This window comes from Pogonomyrmex barbatus, unplaced genomic scaffold (assembly GCF_055798465.1).
Source record: "Pogonomyrmex barbatus isolate J1 unplaced genomic scaffold, ASM5579846v1 scaffold10, whole genome shotgun sequence".
Taxonomy (NCBI): Eukaryota; Metazoa; Arthropoda; class Insecta; order Hymenoptera; family Formicidae; genus Pogonomyrmex; species Pogonomyrmex barbatus.
In genome coordinates, this window is record NW_028297099.1 from 3579886 (window position 1) to 3598909 (window position 19024).

The 19024-nt window shown below is 40.6% G+C and overlaps 1 protein-coding gene across 9 annotated transcripts in view; it reads right to left on the bottom strand.

Moving 5' to 3' along the window:
• Window positions 1–19024, bottom strand: part of Sox102F (transcription factor Sox102F) — a 236738-nt gene that overhangs the window by 12017 nt on the left and 205697 nt on the right. The window lies entirely within an intron of this gene.

The window sequence follows — 19024 nt, forward strand, 5'->3', positions numbered from 1 at the left end:
CCTGCGAGCGTCCCAATGAGCGCATGTGCGTTCATTGAGACCACATGTGTCGCGTTCGCTTCGGTGGTGCGAGGAATCGGCTACCGGGAGACAATGAGTCGCGACCGAGTAACGCCAATTCGGGTAAGGTCTTCGGCTCGCGGCACCTATAATAGGCGGCAAAGACGGGAGAGAATGAGAGAAAAGGAGAGAGAGACAGAAAGGCAGTGAGAGAAAGAAAGGGACGACTGGAACTTCATTATTCATTTGCACAGTTCAGTTATGCCGATGATACGTATCCGTGACAGCTATACCGCCCACAGTGGCTAAATATAAACAGGCGGGGTGCCAGCAAGTTCCATTCACATTCACATCCACACGCGACGCGGCGGTTTAGTAAGTGAGCATAAGAATATGAGGAGCCCCGTTCTGAATACGCATCCGCGCATTGACGCCAACTGCGTGCCTAAACTTAGCCACGCAATTACCGAAACATATTTACCCCCGTAATCGCTCTTCGGCCGATTATCTATCGTGATAGGAAATCGCGCGAATAATATACAAAGCAGGGTGTCGTATTTAAATGAAACTTACGTAAAATGAATAATTTGACATCAATTTCTTTACCAAATAAAAAAAAATATATATATATATATATATATACTTTTGTTCTTGTATTATTGCTGTACATAGCTACGCCTTGCGACCAGTATAAATTTTTCGAATATGGATGATCAATACGTCTTTATGTTCGTAATATTGTTTAAGAACGCGAACACAATGCGAACATTTCGCATTGTCACGTCGACATTGATGGACGAACGATTTATGTCGGCGCGATACGCTTGGGACTAAAGGCCACGGAAATTTGCTTGTCCAGATTTAGAATCGGAGCCACTGGAGTGCGAGTGCAAGGGGACATGCTGGTTGATGTGGATCCACCGGAAGTGGTTCATACTTCACGTGCGTTATAAAGACTGTCACTGCTAGGGTACTGTCTAAAATTACGTCGCGCTGCCAGGAGCGCGGCGACTCCGACATGGAGTGCCCGCGCACGTAGATCGGATTAAGATCCCTCTTCCATCTTTCGCAGATATCGGCGACCCGAATCTTATCGCGATCATTTTCGTCCGAGGTACACACGGACGTTATGAATAATCGATCGCGAGGAGAAGCCGACCCTTCTCGCGGCCGTTACGCACCGGACGGGACAACGAGGGGCAACGGGGGCAACGGGGAACAAAAAAAATGCGACTGTACTCTTTAATGGAATTTTAAAAGAGAGACACACGGAATCTCCGACGACAAACAGGGAGGCGGCCGATAGATACATAAATTATGGAGCGCTTTGAACGGGATTCGCGCTTATCCTATACAGGACCATCGTTGCATGGAGAAAAATGGGAGAAAAAGAGAGAGAGAGAGAGAGAGAGAGAGAGAGAGAGAGAGAGAGAGAGAGAGAGAGACGGAGGGACCAGTGAATCGCGAGAATCTAGGGCAACCGGAAGCGGTATTTTCGTGGCACCGCTTTTCGAGTGTAGCTGAGGAATATAGATGGATCATGGATACCTCGCCGGGAAATGGTCGTCTTTTCGAGAGTCGTCCATCCTTTCTTTTCATTGCGAACCATACCGTGATGGCTATCATGATGATATATAATGGGAAGATCGATGGCACCGATCGTATAGATAAAACGGAAAAAGGATCGTTATCGGATTCTACGTATACAAAGTGTCCTACAACTCTTCGGATTAATTTTAGTAATAGATTTTACTATTTAGATTTATAAATTTATTTTAAATGAATTCTTTTCTGATTAAAATATTCATTAACAATTTACAATTCAATAGAATTTTGCAAATTATTTTGAATAAAATAATTATCAAAAGGATCATTATTGTCATCATTTCTTGAAGCTATCAACGCTTCTTCGCAGGATACTCTGTATAATAATCCGTGAAGGAATTATCGTCTTTTTTTCGCGTATGCAATATAGTAAATCTTGCTAATGCTATTTATATCTTTCCAGTTGAATCCCATTATACCACGTGTGTCGCGATAGGTTTCCTCTCTCATTGTAAGTATTTAATTTGTAATGTAAATAACGAGGACAATCTAATACATAACTATCGTTATATATAATCTAAGCTAGACGAGTGTTAAAAAGCAGCCGCTGTTTTTCATTATCTAACTAAACTTTGTAACAAGTGATTACACAAAACGTTACATACTTTATATTTAATTTACATATAAAATATCTGAAATATCTGACACGTGGACTATACAAATACGTTTTCGCATAGTCTTACTCGGAATAATTGAATCGCTGTTGCTCATTTTTAAAAAAACTTTATTATGATTCAACTATTATTAATTAAATATGTCATTATCTCAAGAAATATGCAATTTTTAGTTTTTAACGCGATACGTTTTTCTTTATCATCTGGAGCTAAAAAAATTCACACGTAACAAGGAAAAAATTATATGTCGCAGTTATGCGATTGTGCGATTTATGATTTTCCTATTCGAGGTTGCAGAAGGCAAAGGCAGGCATGTCGCGCGATCGTCAAAAGACACTAAGTTTGCCATCGACCTCGCGAAATCCATAATCATAGATCAGGCCAGCCCGGTGGACGCGCGTACAGACACAGACGGTTGCACGGTATTTTCGGATATCTTTATTGGCCGATGTTTATTATCTATTCGCCGCCTCTAATCCTTTTGATATTCCACATCGACGGATAAACAAATCAGCTGATCATCGGACTGCGAGCAGGTCGGTTTCTTGCGAAAACGCTAATATTAATAATTCCCTTTGCCGTGCTGACCGATATCATTCGCCGAGATTATCCGAATGAACGAGCCACGCTTATCCGGCAGACTTTATGCGCGCGTGTCCCAACCATGATCCTATATTACAAAGACGACTTTGTTCCCTTTTCAACTCACGTCATCGGTTCCGCGAGCAATTGTGATAATGTCTGCCGAGTCAACTGTGTGAGATTTCTGCCGGTCGCAAATCTCGTAGAGACACGCAGTCATTGATTTCTCACTGATCAATAGTTGCTCAATAATTCTCTTTTTCCAAGAAAGAGATTAAGATAGTTACACAAGCGATCAATTAGGAAATATTGTCAGATAGTTTATAGTCTTCTTGATAAATGGAAATAATATCATACGCATATATATATATATATATATATATATATGCGTATGATATTAATAATCTTTCCGTATATATATATATATATATATATATATATATATATATATATATATATACGGAAAGATTATTAATTTGCTAAACGGATAAAATACGTATCTGATACGTATCAATATCCGTATCAGAGATTGAGATTGAGATTAGATTGGAATTTGACCAATTCGACTAAAGTTCACTAAACTTGAGATTAAGTTCTTTTTTCTGATTGGTTAAATTCCAATCTAATCTCAATTTTTAATCTGATACAGGCTTCTATGCATTTTGACAAGTTCGTACACAGAAGAAATCCATGGAGAACGTGCGATGCACGAGGCAGTGGCGCTGTCGGAAATACTTTAAAAACGTACGTATTTCGCCTTAAATTGCCACGCATCTTCGTTCGGTATTCAACGACACATTCTCCCCATCTTTCACGATTCGTCTCCGCCCGCGTTTCTACATCTATGCCAACTGACACGAATACCGAAACGCAAGAGCAACCGTGTCCAAAACCCAGAAGTCGCGTTGAAAATTCTGCACGCATTGCACGCGACCACCGTAAACGGGATGAATTTCTCCTGGTTAACATCTACTGCCCGGAGCCATTTGAATATCCCGTTACCGGAACGTCGGATGGAAGAAAAAAGAATTAAATTTTGTGGGCTTTTTAAACATAAACACGCGATTTTCGCATTTCGCCGTGCAAACGATGTACTCGCGCCGTTCCGCAAGCGCGCATTAGATATTGAGCCGTTTCCGCATTTATTGCACTTGACAGATTTTAGATTTTTCGTTGTGTAAGCGCTTTATTTTGCGTATCTTCATTTCTTTTTGCGAAGAAGATATCTTTATCTCTCTACGTTCAATGTTATAACACGACCTCTCCATATAGCAATATATTATGCTAACTAATTATCGCTAAAATGTGCTCAGACTTTTGCTATTTTATCAAAATAAGATGCTATTCCTGCAGATTATTATTTGCATTATTTTCCATTGAGCGAATAATCTTTTTCCTATTTGAAATGATAAGAGAAAGAAGAACTCAGTTCGGTGTGTACTTTTTAGCGTTTCTCTTTCAGTTTGTTGTACGCTCGCACGAATATCCCCACATAACACTGATAGACTAATAAAAGTTAATGGCATTAAATCCTGATATTACGACATGTATGACACTAACGCGGCGCGGACAGCATTCCTCTTAGCGGCTCAGGCCCCATCGCGGATCGAAATAAGCTGCGACGATGAGCTGGCTGTCAGTAGGATTATTGTCCTCGGCTTCTTACGCCCGTCGGGAAGTTCTTTCCGTGAAGATCGTATGTGGTAAGGCAAGGCGGTGTGCGACTGTCCCTAGGGACCAGGGGAACGTCGAGACGCGTCCGAAGCAACCCCCGTCAACTTTGAGGCGAGCGAGAGGGCAATCGCGTCGCTGTCTCCCCTGGTTCCTTCTCTACTTTTCTCTGTCGACGTATCTTCTTTTCTTGCATCGCTTCCTTTGGCTCGATTCGTCTCTTTCAGCAACAGAAGGAGAAAGAGAAAGATACGTCGACCTCACGTTCTTCCCCTTTCGTTCCACAGAAACTGTTCTATCCGTCTGACGCTCTCCTCTTTGTCTCTATCGTCGGCATTCCCATCAACGGTCACCCCTCTCGAGAGGAGATCCCTCAGCGACCCCTCTATCTGTAGCGCATGGCAGCCGACAACTGTGACACACTGTCACTGTAGCACTTCGACACCTCGATCGGTTTATATTGCGACAGCAGTGTCAACGCTTTAGGAACGCTGTTCCTAAAGCTCGTGAGATGAGGGAGTATCGTTTTCATCGGATTAAAAACCGCACATTATTTTCCTCGCGAGTCTTTAATACCGCGCAGTTGAGTCAACCGGTTGTCTCGATGCGGCTAAAAATCATCATGTCCGCGATAATGCAAAAAAAAATGAAACATAATCCAGAATGACATAATTTTACTGTTCTTTTCATAAAATTTATAAGTATAAATTTATAAGTAATATACAATAACAGCAATGATTATCTTATTTATATATATAAAGTTTTTTTTCTATGAGATATTTTTTAGAACAATATGACATCAGAAAAATTTTGCGTCCCGTGATATAAGAAAAAGTAGAAAAAATATTTTTTAATCTTTTTTTATCGACTTTTTAAAAATTAAAATAATGTACTTTAAATCATTATGAATCTGACTTGAAAAACTATTAATTCTTAATAAAACGAACTTTGCTCGTCTACACGATCACGACCCGACACTTCCGCTGCTTGATGATCTCGGTGAGAAATATCGAAACATGATAAAGTAATGCGCATAGAATGAATATAAAGAATACCGAGAAATGAGATGAAAGAAAATCGATAATTATAACAATACGCGAATGCTTACTATGCACCTTACCGTACAGACCGGTTGTGTCTTTCGTCGTCATTGGGGTAGATATAATAAGCAACCTCCTTGCATTCGTCGATTTTAATTAATTGTAAATATATATATATATATTTGGATATATATATGTTATGCGGTGGACATGCGAGACAAGACCTTTCTTTCTTTCGTTTCGTACGCGCTCGACGCGTATCTTTCTGCTCGCTCCAATCCGCTTTCTTCTTCCGCGCTCGACACTCGTTTCGCAGGGAGATCCCAGACCCCGACCACTCGAGAATCGAGAATAATACGAGAACGCGACGCACGTGCCACGGTGCACCCCGTCGTTGCTCCTCTTCCAACTGAGCGGTGCAACCGCAATTCTAATTCATCGCGCCGCCGACGCGCATTGTGCGCGTGCGAGTGGATTGTGCAAGATTTCCGCTGTCAAAGAGGAAACGCACAGCGAGGTCTCGTTCAAAGAAAAAGGAAAGGAAAGATTGTAATCCGCTGATTCATGCTTACGAAATTTTTACGAAAAAATATCAATTGGAAATTATCTTCGAAATATTATTGAATTTTCAAAAATATAAATTATAGACGAAATGACCCGCCAATCAATATTTTTTTCTTGCAAATAAATGTTGTATATATAACTTTCATGCAAATTAAGTTTTCGAATGCTAACTTAGAATTTATTATCTATTCGCATATGTACTGTTTTCTCTCTGTTTGTTGTATTCATCGCATTAGAATTCGAGTGAAGCATAGCGAATTATTCTTGGATTCCAAGAAGGAATGCGCATAAAATTATAAGACGTGGAAGTCGGCTATTCAATAGTTGATAATGACAATCATTAAAATCATGGAGACATCCTTTGATTAAGCCGATATCGAGTTAAATGAAATTTTTCGCAATTCGTTTACAAAAGAATTGAATGCCATATTATTGAATATTTTTGAATATAAATTTGAACGGAATAATTTTATGTAGATATCGTATTGATGTGCAATACGATAAATTGCGATATTGTACTTAACCGCAGACATTACATTGCACAGATTGCATAACAAAGAATCAATTATCACAGCACATTTTTAACATACGGATAACACAAAGATGCTACATATCTCGGAATTAGAATGAAGAAGGAAATTAAATAATTTATTAATTTATCGTTTGCTATTTCGCGCGTTTAATTAACTTAAATCAAGTCAAACGATTTAATCGCTTTAATTACGCGTACTTTTTGGTATAATTTGATGAAGTATATGTTTCAGGATCATTTAGTATCGTAATGAAACAGAGTGTGAGATAACCCGAATCCATATCGGGGCGAGTAAGTTGCAGACTTGCGTGCTTCAAAAAGGCCCGTTCACGCACCACGTAATGTGACGTGTGTACCGTAAGCTGATATCGGCATCTTTGCGCCGCATTTCTCTGCACATTCCACAGAAGTACGCAATATTTATCCCGGCGCTCCAATGCATGCATGCGCCACCGAAACGTGAGAACCGAAATAAAGATTCGGACGACACGCGCGACGCACCAGAAATACGCGCGAATCGAAGCCCACCGCCGACCCTATTCTCAAAAATACGGATTGATAGCTTCACGAACTAATTTATGACAATAAGACTTCGTAGCCGGCGTTATTGTTGCACACATTATATTCGAACGCACATTAACTCATACGAACTATTTTTTTTTTCTATCAGTTAGATCTCGCTTGCATCAATTAACTTAAGCTCAACGGATGTATCTTTTGTATCTTTTTAAAATCGAATAGGAAAGAGAGTAAGTAAAAAATAAATGTTAATTGAGATTGAAGCTAATTGACGCCGATAAAATCGACTGTAAATAATTTTAATTAAAGTTTAACTATTCTGTGCAGTCGTTTCGCATTAGTAATATTGTGTATATAAAATGTTTAATATAAAATGTTTATATAAAGTTAACAACTTTTTCGTAGTTTATTATTTATTTCTATCGTTATGTTAAGAAATAATTAATATTATAAGAGAATTCTAAAACTTATTAAAATTCTAAGCGATAAATTGAATTTCAGAAATATCCTGCGTGGATATAATATTTCATATATATTATTGCATATTAGTTTCGACGTAAAGATGACTGCATCAGCGGCATGATCATCTGGAACATCGGATGTTCCAGAATTCGCTCTCGCGACAGTTACGTTGCACACTTACGCAATACTCCCTGAGACTGCCTGACTGTTACACTTCGTTCAAGATCGCGTCGACACAATGAAATTGTGTCGTATGACGGAGCGCGAATTCGAGCGAATTTGCGCACCAACTCGAGCGCAATTCAACGTGGATCCCTGTCGCGAGGCCGGACCAGAATATTCGGGGAGGAGGGTAAAGAAAATGGAAGGAAATTGCGGTGATGGCACATAGGAATGTGGCAGCTGCGGGGCTCATTCACATCCGCGCGCGCGGCAGAGTTCTTACTACTGCATCGCTCGCGGCCGCTCTCCTCTCTCTTTCTCTCTCTCACGGGGTCGCCGTCCAAGTTACAAGTATAACTGCACTCAATGCCCGCCGGGTACCTACTTCCACTTCATTCTGTAGTCCTCGGGATCGCTGCGAGATATATCTAGATTCAAATATCGCGGCCCCAAAATCCCCGCCTATTGTCGCGCGAGCTCAATTACTCCGTTCGCGCTTTTATTTTATTTAATATGCGACTGCTTCCGAGAGTGCTATAAGTATTACAGGTTCTAAATAGATATCGGGGCTATTTAATATGCGTGATAATTATGTATAAACGATTTCTCCTACATATACTACATATACTCCTACATATTTACACATTAAAAAGTTTTTTTAAAAAAAAGTAAATCTATTATCGATAGCATTTCTTGAGTAAGATTGTAGAAAACTAACTTTAAACGACTAGTTTAATTCAGAAAATTAGCTTTCCATTTCAAAAAAGTGATAAGTTGTAAATTGGAAATAATTAAAAAAATATCTGTTATTTTTTTAAAGAAGAAGATTAAATAATCTTATAAACGTGAAAACTGTTTCTTGATATACTATGATACTGTAAATATAATTGTAAATATAAAATGTCTGATTTTGTAAGAAACCCGACATCAACTTTTGGAAAAAGAAAAATTTATGTTGCGTGAAAATTACATTATGTAAAAGAATTGGTTCCTTCCGTTCACCACAGTTTTATGACACTGCATTGTCAAAAGTTCTCTGATGTTCACCGAGCACTCAAACGTGATCGTTCGCGGTTCAACTGTTCACGTCGGTTAAACCAGACATTGCCACTTGCCACCGGCGACAATACCCCCGCTCACACGTTACATCAGCATCATCGAATGGAATAACTCTCTCGAGGATCCGCGTCTGTTCGAGGCCGGGTCATAATGCAATCAGAGTATCGCACGTAGAAGAAGGAGAAGAAGATTAGAAGGCACCACTCACAGCACGGTATTTACTTTGAACTATTCTCGGCTCCGTGGCCGAAACGCGCATTATATCCGCTGCCGCCACCGCGGCCGCGGTTTCGCGCGTGCTTAGACCTTAAAGGCGCGTCTGCTCGTTTCCGAAGGGAACCGATATCCCCGACAACCGAAACACGCTCTGGCAATGACGAGGGCAAACGAAATTGAAATACGAGAGGAAGGAGATACGAGACTCGCCCGAGAAGACAAGCCCGATAATCGGGCGTGAACGATACGCGCGAGTTATGAAGTTACAATGAGGAGTCGAGAGACAATCAGTCGCGAGACGGTGACGGATCGCGAGACGAGAGAAAAAGCTATCGGAGACAGAGGAAGAGGAGCCAACGGACGTGTCCGAGAGAATACAATGGGCCACTGTTGCGCGCTCGGTACCCTCGAACAATGCTAGCTCCCGGATTCAGTTAACAATCCGTGTCGTTAACGTGGGGGCCGTTAGATAAGAATGACGGAGGCTGCGGAGGCGCGACGATTCCCTCGAATATCCGCGAATATTCGCGGTGCGTCGTCTTTTTAGGGCGAAGATTTTTCTCGAAAAGAAGAACCGACGAAGATAATTATCTCATATTCCTCCATCTGCATTCCTTTAACAATAGCATTGTCACGTGAAGAAAGGTTTTTGTAAAAATCCTTATTTTTATTACAAGATTATAATGAGAGGATAATAATATTAATTATTACTCTAGATACATTTTTTTATTTTTTTGTTTAAAATTCTTGACGACGTATATAATAAACCTTCCTCGAACGCGGATATTATTATCTGCAATGATTAAGTTGATCTCATACCGCGCTCGTTAACCACGAAGCATCCGCGAAATCTCGCCTTTACATTGACGCTTCGTTTCACGCGTGGATTTAATTAAGATGCGGGTAGGGTAGTTACCCATACCGCTGTCACGCGCGCGGACAATGGGGCACATTAATGAGGAAAATAATTACGAAAGGTCTTTCTCTCCCGCCACGGAAATTCAGAGGTTGAGAAGCTGGCGTAGCAGCAGCCAAGGAGAAGAGCGTAAGAGGGTTCATGTAATGTCGCAGTTGAGTGGTCCGGATAACGTGTGGATGCATTAACGCTTGCTATTTCTCATACCCTTCGTATAAGATGTGATTTTAAAGCATTCGTCCGACGACATAATTATTTCGTAATTAATATAATAGCCGTCACCAGTTCCGATTAGAAGTACTCAGTGGAGAATTAAAAGCATATAAGCAATTCCCACGGGTATAATACGCAAGAAAAACATGGCATATTTAATAATAAAGTTATAATTTGAATATTTGTTGCTGCTATATTTAACCGTTAAAAATGCCATAGATACAAATTTTTTTACGAAAAAGCAAATAATAAAATAAGAATATAAAAGAAATACATTGAAATGGATAAAGATTATTTATTTATAATAATTATAGTATAGTATGATATATCCATTGATTATTATTCAGTTAATTGACTTTGATAAATTTAATATTTTTATCACTAGAAAATAAAAAGGAAATGAATTTGTCAAAATTAATGTTACAGATACGTGACTAACGATATACGTGACTAAAGATTGCGGCGTCAGCATCACGTGTTCGAAATATTGACGCTTTCTCGTCTTAGAAAGTGAGCGAAAAATCTTCAGAGACAAAGCTCATTATTTTTCAAACGTAAAATTATAATACGACGCGCGTGCTAATAATATTAAATGATGAAGTGGCTCGAAGAAAAAAAAATATCTAGTTCAAGATAGCGCCTTTTACTTCTGGTTTTTCTCGACTTGAAATTATCAATGTGTACATCGGCGTATATTACTTTTACACTAATTAGAACCTTACTTAACGCGCGATCATAGTCGTCGTTGCGTTAATACGAATGGAGCTACGTTGCGAGATGTGATTACCAACCATAACGGTTTTAGATGTTAAAGTCGCCCGATGTGTTAATATATATATATTAATGAGATATTGACAAGTGTGACATTTATGTTGGTAATAATATTGATCATATGTAGATTATATGTATTATAATATATAAGAGAAAGAGAGAGAGGGAAAGAGAGAAAAAGAGGAAAGGAGAAAAAAGAAAAAAGAGAAACTATATGCAGTATTGGAAACTAAAACAAGTTATGCCTTGTTACAGTCATTCAATCGGACGTTGAATAACAGGTCGGGTCTCGCTGCAGTTACGGTTAAAAAATACGAAAACAGGTAGGAGCGTAATCGTATCGTCGATTTTTGGAGTGCAGTATTACTTCCGATATGCCGGGAGTTCGAATGCACGTATACGAAGCTGATTGAACGCGTTTTACGCCGATGATCCTCGATCAGCTTTCGATACCTAGAACGCACCGGGTTACAAGTGTCGGTCTCTCTTTTTTTTTTTTCAAGCTGTAATTCAATTTCAGCGGATACCAAATGCTTTTGGCGCCAATAAACTCGATTCAAACCTTCAATTATTGCAGCATCGGCATTTTCAATTTTTACGCTGACTACGCATGAGCTTTCTAGTCCCAACGTAAACACCATTGCCATTCGCTACGCATCCTTCCAGTTACGTGTAAAACTTTTCAGTATAGCATTTCTTTCAAGACTGAGATATACAGTGTTTGTCAACGTAATATGAATATATATTATATATATGAATATATGAATATATGGTTTTTACAATATAATAATATGGAATATTGTAATTGTCCTCTTCTAAATGTTCTACTCAAATTTCTATTTAAAACCAATGACGGCCATGTCATAAAAAATAAAGAAAGAGTAAAAGTAAGTTGCTATGAGTACAAAAAATAAAATAGAAGTAAAATAGAAAAAGAGAGAGAGAGAGATGATTTGAGTGAGTCAATCGATACATTTAATAGGATTAGTTGCAATTATTTATGTTAGTGCATGACGAGAAGACGCTCTCTAGAAAAAAGACGTATAAATCCGAGAACGAATGAAACAAATAGAACGATTAGTCGAAGAAAGATTAATAAAACTTGGCTAGCAAAAGGAAGATAAAAAGAAAAAAGAAGAGATGAGAACAGAGATGAAAAGAGTCAACAGAGACAGTTGCAATGGTAGAACGGAAATGGCAAAGAGAGAAAAGAAAGAATAAATACAAGAAACTCATTAACACATTATTAATTAACGCTGCAGTAATATTTATATCTTTGTGCAAGCGAAACTGATTTTAAAAAAGCTTTATTAAGATACAGGTCGCTATTCTAAATTTAAAAATTCCTATCTAATTAATAAGAAACAAATTTATAATAAGCTATAGAATTTTGATACAGTAAGTATATTAAAAGATTATAAGGAAATATTTAAAATCTATTAATATATATTATTCACTTTATAATTAAATTATTATTTTGTCAAAGTAATAAAAAATCTTTTTTTTTTTTCAATATATTTTCTATTTTCAGAATATTTAAAGAATTTTAATATATATTTTATGTATATTAAAATATTGAATATATAAAATGTACATTAAAATATATTAATTATTCAATATATATATTCAATATATATTTAATATATATTTTAATATATTTTAATATATCTTAATATATTTTAATACATTTTAATATATTAAATTAAGTTTAATGACTAAATGATTTCTGTTTCTTCCTATGGATCAATTCAATAGAGTAGAAAGGCATTTTTGTTGTAATGCAAATTTTGTCAGGCACAAACGTCCGAGACCTCGGAGAGCAGCGCGATGCGATGTAAGGTAATGCGCAAAGTCATGCGTTGTTACGCCACGATCAAACAGCAAACACCATCGGCCTACCACTCGAGTACGGTAATTCTTTGATCGCTCGAAAAGATACACCGGGTCGCCGTGGCAGAACGACCTCCCGCTCGGTTGTCCGCCTGACGACGATGAGTCCAGGGGATAGACTAAACGGAAGGAAGATAGATGTTCGCACGCGAATGCGCGTTAAGGCACCTCTCGGCATCTCTCGCTCGAAAAACGGATGGAGAAGCAAGGGCGAAAATGTGACCGTGCTCGTTTAGCCTGTTTAACGGCGGACCGAGTTGCGCTCAGCAAAAATCACTGTGACGCGCTGATAATGTGCACTTTGCGGAAGCTTCATTAGCAAAGGCAGAATGCAAACTGCGGAAGGAGGTATAATGCAAGCAAGATGTAAGCGTGCAATGAGGACGGGCAGTTAAGTATGTAATATGTGAGTAAGATGACGATGAAATATTAAGATCATGTCTAATAAATATGATTAAAATGTAAAATAAAAAATAAAATAAAAATATAAAAATAAAATAAAATATAGTAAATAAAGATAAATAAATTCTTTCGGAAGTGTTTAAAAATTTTTCTTTGGAAAAATTATGTAAAATATTATTTCATATTATGGTGCTGTTTTGTATTTTATGTAATGTTTTATGTAATATACTAACATCTTATTTCGTCATACAAACCGAATCAGTTTTACAAGCTGCGACATTCTCAATGTGATAATTGCTTTTTCGTAATCCGTAATAATTGCTTCTAAGTATAGAGTGTCGACATTAAGTTTTTAAGGTATCTCGAACGTTATCTCGAACGAAACGTATTTCATCTTAATACGTAAGGAGATATCTAATAAAATGAGATAATCAGTTTGTTAAACACCCCGTTGCCGGCAACAACCGTTAATTACGCGTTGCGCGGCGGCTCGCGCACCATAATTATCGTATAAACACAGAAGTAATGGTTTTGTTCATTAAGTTTCTTGTTTTTACGTGCGCATACATGCGATTCCCGATCGCAATGGTCGCGATATCACCGTGCGATTCTCTTTGTAACCGTTCACGCGCGATGTGAACTCGCGCGCAAAAAAACAGACAGAGTCGGGGGTTGTATGCATGTAACGGCAACAGAAACGCATGTTACGCAACGCAAATATACAGAACGGAGGGCACACTTTTGTTCGTCAGCACGGAACGCCCGTACGCAGATTCCACGGGCTTTCCGTGAATGTTTCTACGAATCCCTCTCCCTTCCTCCACGTACATGTGTGCGGGATACGTGTACACATTACCGGCTTCGTGGTCGATACGGATTTTACGAGCGGCGACGTGCTTCAGAGGGCGGACGCTCGGATGCGTTTGATACAATATATAAGCGGCTGGACAACGGGGGTAGAAAAGGGAGAAGAGCGGAAGCGGGGGGTCGATGGCGCGCGGGAGGTCACAAAGTAGCATTCTATTGACAGAAAGCCCAGCGCTCTCTCGGGTCCGCCGGTGATTATACTTGGTGATCATATCGCTTGCGTATTGACAAACAGTGGTACATAGAAAGAGAGAGAGAGAGAGAGAGAGAGAGAGAGAGAGAGAGAGAGAGAGAGAGAGAGAGAATCATCCCTCTCTCCAGTCTATGCGGGGAGCAATTCCCTCTTATTTCCTCTGTCCATAACCGTTGTGTCTCTCGTCCACCTCTCTTTCTCTCTTCCTCCCTTTATCTCTGTGGCCATCCCTTCGGCTATCCCGTCGCAATCCCCGCCGCCATCGGATCGCGGGGGTGGCCGTGCCTGCGGTCGCGTCTCGTGCACCGATGCACACACAGCCCGCCCACCGGTGGTCCACAATACACTGCTAATTCCCATAAAGCGTCGGCCGATACGCAAATGGACAAACGGATATGGACATCCACATGCAAGCCATGGAACACGGCAGCAGGCGTCCGCCCCGTACCGAACACCGCACGCCCCCCTGTCGCTCCTGATGCGCGAAACGCGATGCCCTCGTGCAGTTTTGCCCCGCCTTTGTGGACCATGTTGTCGCACGTAATAACGATATTGTCGTGCGACAGATATGTAATAAATACATGTGTATATAAATATTGCGAAATAATAATAATGCATACAAATATATGATTTTGCAGCATGGATGCACTATAAAAAAACGTTAACGTAGTCGTTGTATATCTGGATTCTTGTACCGTTCGATGCTATATACACTGTATTTATGTATTATTGCATTTATATATAATTTTTATCGATAACTGAAAGTTATTTAACAAACAAGTTGCTTCATATCGCGACTTGGAATCGTCAATAAAAATCATAATTAAGTCGACAGTTATTTACATAATCATATATTCTCCTGTATATCCTAATGACTAATGAGATACTTAATGAATGTCCCGAATACAATTATATCGTTAATCATTTCACGACATGCAAATTTTGATCGTACTTCTCTTTTTGTTGAAACACTTTATTATATGTTACAGCCGTTTAAATCTCCTTGGATCGCTTCTAAAAGCATATTTTATTATCAAGTATGCATGTGGCAAAACTAACTTGTTATATAAATACGTATTTGCTAGCATATAATAATATTCAAACAGGGTGACAGAGAAATTAAATTAATGTGATCGAGTAAAATTTCGCAAAATATCGTTATCGAATGTTACAAGTCTGTTTAGATAAGCAGATTTGTTTAGATTTTAAAAAGTGAAATTTTCAACCGCGACTTTTTCTCTCGAATCGCGTATGATGAAGATTTTCGCACGCGGTTAATGTATGTATTGGTAATATGCGCTAACCATAATTCTTATTAAAATATGTAAAAGTAGTACAGCGAAACGTGTTAATGTACTAATTTCACGCGCAGCTGCGTCGCGTGTTTGGCAACTTGGTAATTTATGAGGAACGAAAATTTATTTCAGAGAAATATACGCGTCTGCCACACACAGAAGAGATAATTTGCTTTTTGCGTATGCCCGAGGAGGGAGGGGGAGGGAAGGGGGGTTAAATTTCGTTCGCAAAGAGACTGTGCTGCCTGAGTGTACTCAAACATCTTTGACCAGGTGAAATGAAAATGCCTTTTTGAACTGTTAGTATTTGTTCGCGGTTGGATTTCGCGTCGGATAGCACGTCATCCTCATTGTGTCGCAAAAATCGCATGTCCGGTGATAAGCGGAGCGCCGAGATATGAGAAAGTGCAATTTTTCCGGGATCGCCTGCGGCGAGGAAGAATGCGTCTCGGGGAGAAAGTCCGCGTGCGGCAGGTCGGTTGTGATCGAACTACTGGGCGTGACAGTATACCCCTGCTGCAGGTGCAGTCGAACGTATATAGATAGGACCGTGAAAGCGCTTCAGGGTAGAGGGGAACGCGATCCTCGCCGCCCACGCGCGATCGGCCTGCTCGTTCGCCGGGAAAGACAGGAATCGAGCCGGTGGTGCCGGTGGAATAAAGAGGAAACGGAGAAAGAGAGAAGGAGACGAGGACAGAAGCGGAGAGAAACAGACAACGAGACACGGAAAGGTGGAAGAGAAAGGTCGGAGAGGTGGGAGACTAGAGACGGAGGAGACCGAGGAGAGCGTGCGGGCCCTGTCGCTGGCTACGCGGTCGCGCACACCTGTGCCAACGCAGCATGGCACGGCGTCGCATAACAGGTGGAAAGGTAACGTTGAGGAGAGAGACACGGCGGCAGGAGAGGACGAGAGAGGAGGACGAAAGAGGGAGGACAGAGAGAGACAGATAGAGACGGAGGGAGAGACCCCCACTCGACCCCGAGTCTGCCAACTCGAACATTACTATACGCCCTCCGCGATCCAAGAGGAGGAGAACATCGAGACTACCGCCTTCCTCCTACGTTTTCTCGTTTCTCACTCTATCTCTCTCGTCGCCTTTTTACTCCACCTACCTCTTTCTCGCACGCTCGCGCCTCTATCTATCTCGCTCCTAAGCTGCCCTTCCTCTCTCTGCCGCTCAGCTTTCTCTGCGCTTCTCTTCTTCCCCTATCCCTCTCCCCCTCCCCTCTCTTCGCCCAACCTCATCCCTTTCAACGGTGCCGCCGTTGCATTTCCGCTTTAACGTCGGCTAACTTGAGGCACCCGACGCGCAAACGCCGCCAACAAATGCGTTTTCACTTCGCGCCGATGAAATGGCGGATGACAGAACCTGGTTCTCCACCCTAGAGGATCTTATCGGAGATAATCTCCGATTTTTCGTTCACTGAAGATCTTCTGGAGAAACCGGATACTTATCTATACTTTTACCAACATAATATTTCAATTACCGTACAACCGGTTTGTCGAACATATCGATCGATGGCTGAACTCGTAGATAGAGAAAAATCTTTACAGTTTAGAGAAAAATCTTTACAGTTTAAGATGTTCTTAAGTCAAATCCAGCAGGTCAGACAAGTTGTCACGCGACGATTATAATCTTGACAGGAAATGTCGAGACATGGAAAATCCGTTTTTGTCGCATAAGTGAACACTTTCCTTCTTTCCTCTCTCGTGTCGTTAAAACATTACTAGTAGTTACTACCGCGTCTCTCCAACTGCAAATTTCAATTATTGGCAATTGCGGACGATCGTAACGACTCCTGATTCCCATCTCTATTTCTACCTCTCTCCTTCTCTCCCGGATTTAATTATCTAACGATATTAGTCGGCGTTCTTGCACATGAGCCGTTCACAAATGTTATTGAAATAATCTCTTATTGATTGCAGATTCCTTAAGTGCAAAAATGGATATTAACGGATTCCAGATTCTCTCATAAAAAATATCGTTTTTCTTTAAACATGCAGACTATAGTGATAAACTATAGTGATGTATCGCTCGAAGAATATTTTATAAATACAAACTAAATCACGATTTCAAATTCTATTATTACACTTTATTTATGAAATAATTTCTTATATAAAAAAATAAAGTTTTTACTAGATCGTTATTAACATTTTCATTTCGAATAAACTAAATTTCACATAAAAAATTATTAATATTCGTATGTGTGTGGGGCTGCAAATTTATGGCTTGAAAATGGATAAACGCTGTAAGAATCAAATATACCCCTGTGGGATATTTATTATTGGAATTATTACTCGAGAAAACATGTGCGTTTCTCTTGCATGCGTATAATTAAATATAAATCGATATAATTGAAAATGTGTCAGCGACTTGTCCGTCGTGTTCACCCTTGCGAATCGCGACCGTCTGTCCATGGGATCTCCCGATTGGCTATCTCGTGATCGTCGTTTACATCACACACGGGTGTTGTTACTGTTCTCCCAATTCTGAATATTAATGTTCACGCACGTCGGCCTCTACCTTGCCGCGCGCACATGACGGATATTTACGCGAATGTATTCGTAGAATTTCGCCGACGGGCGAATTTAGCGGGACATCGGGGAAGAAACATCGTTTCCACAGCACGTAAATGACTGGCATAATAACGGTAATACACGTTGGGCATTATCTGCACGCGCTCGCATTTTTGCGGGCAGACAGGTTCCTCCGGTCTCCCGCGATTCCTCCGAGCAGCGCCGGCGACGGGGCGGCTCGTGGTTGCGCGGTTTTCGCTGCAGCCACGCGATGACCCGCGCTTTTTGAGGCCGCGCGAAGTATCGAGTCATCGCCGCGAGACGGAAGGCGATACTAATCTCTCGATGCGGTTATCGAATCCGATACGCGAGCCGGAGCGATTTCAATGAGATCTCATTGTGCCCGTACGTTCGCGCTCGATGCGCGGCGTGGGGCGCACCTCGCGCGCGGATTGCAGCCTGGCGTGATGCAGGCGCATCAAAGGTGTACTGTTACTCGCGGAGGTGCAACGGACTCGCCGCTATTAGTACGGTAATATCACAGAGAGAGGTCTTGACGTTATTGTCAGGAACATCGCGGCGATGCTTTTAAGCGGAAGAATACGGCTTAACATTCCGATGACGCGGGCAGGAACGCGCGTAGAATTTTTATGCCGTTTGCCGGAGAGGCACTGCCGCGCGCGCGCGCGCGCGCGCGCGGACATTATGAATTATTGCAGTCCGCAGTCGCAAATAGTTCGCTTTATCGCGTTTATTAAAACTGGTCGTAACGGCATACCGGTCATCGCATCGAGGAAACACAGATTTCTCATTTTTCTATCATTGCCAGTGATATCGCGTACGACCGCGATTCAACCGCGTAATTATGATTCCGCGGTAATCGATGCACTTTCCCTCGTCAATCAACGTGCGCTAGCCGGCGATTTGTATTGA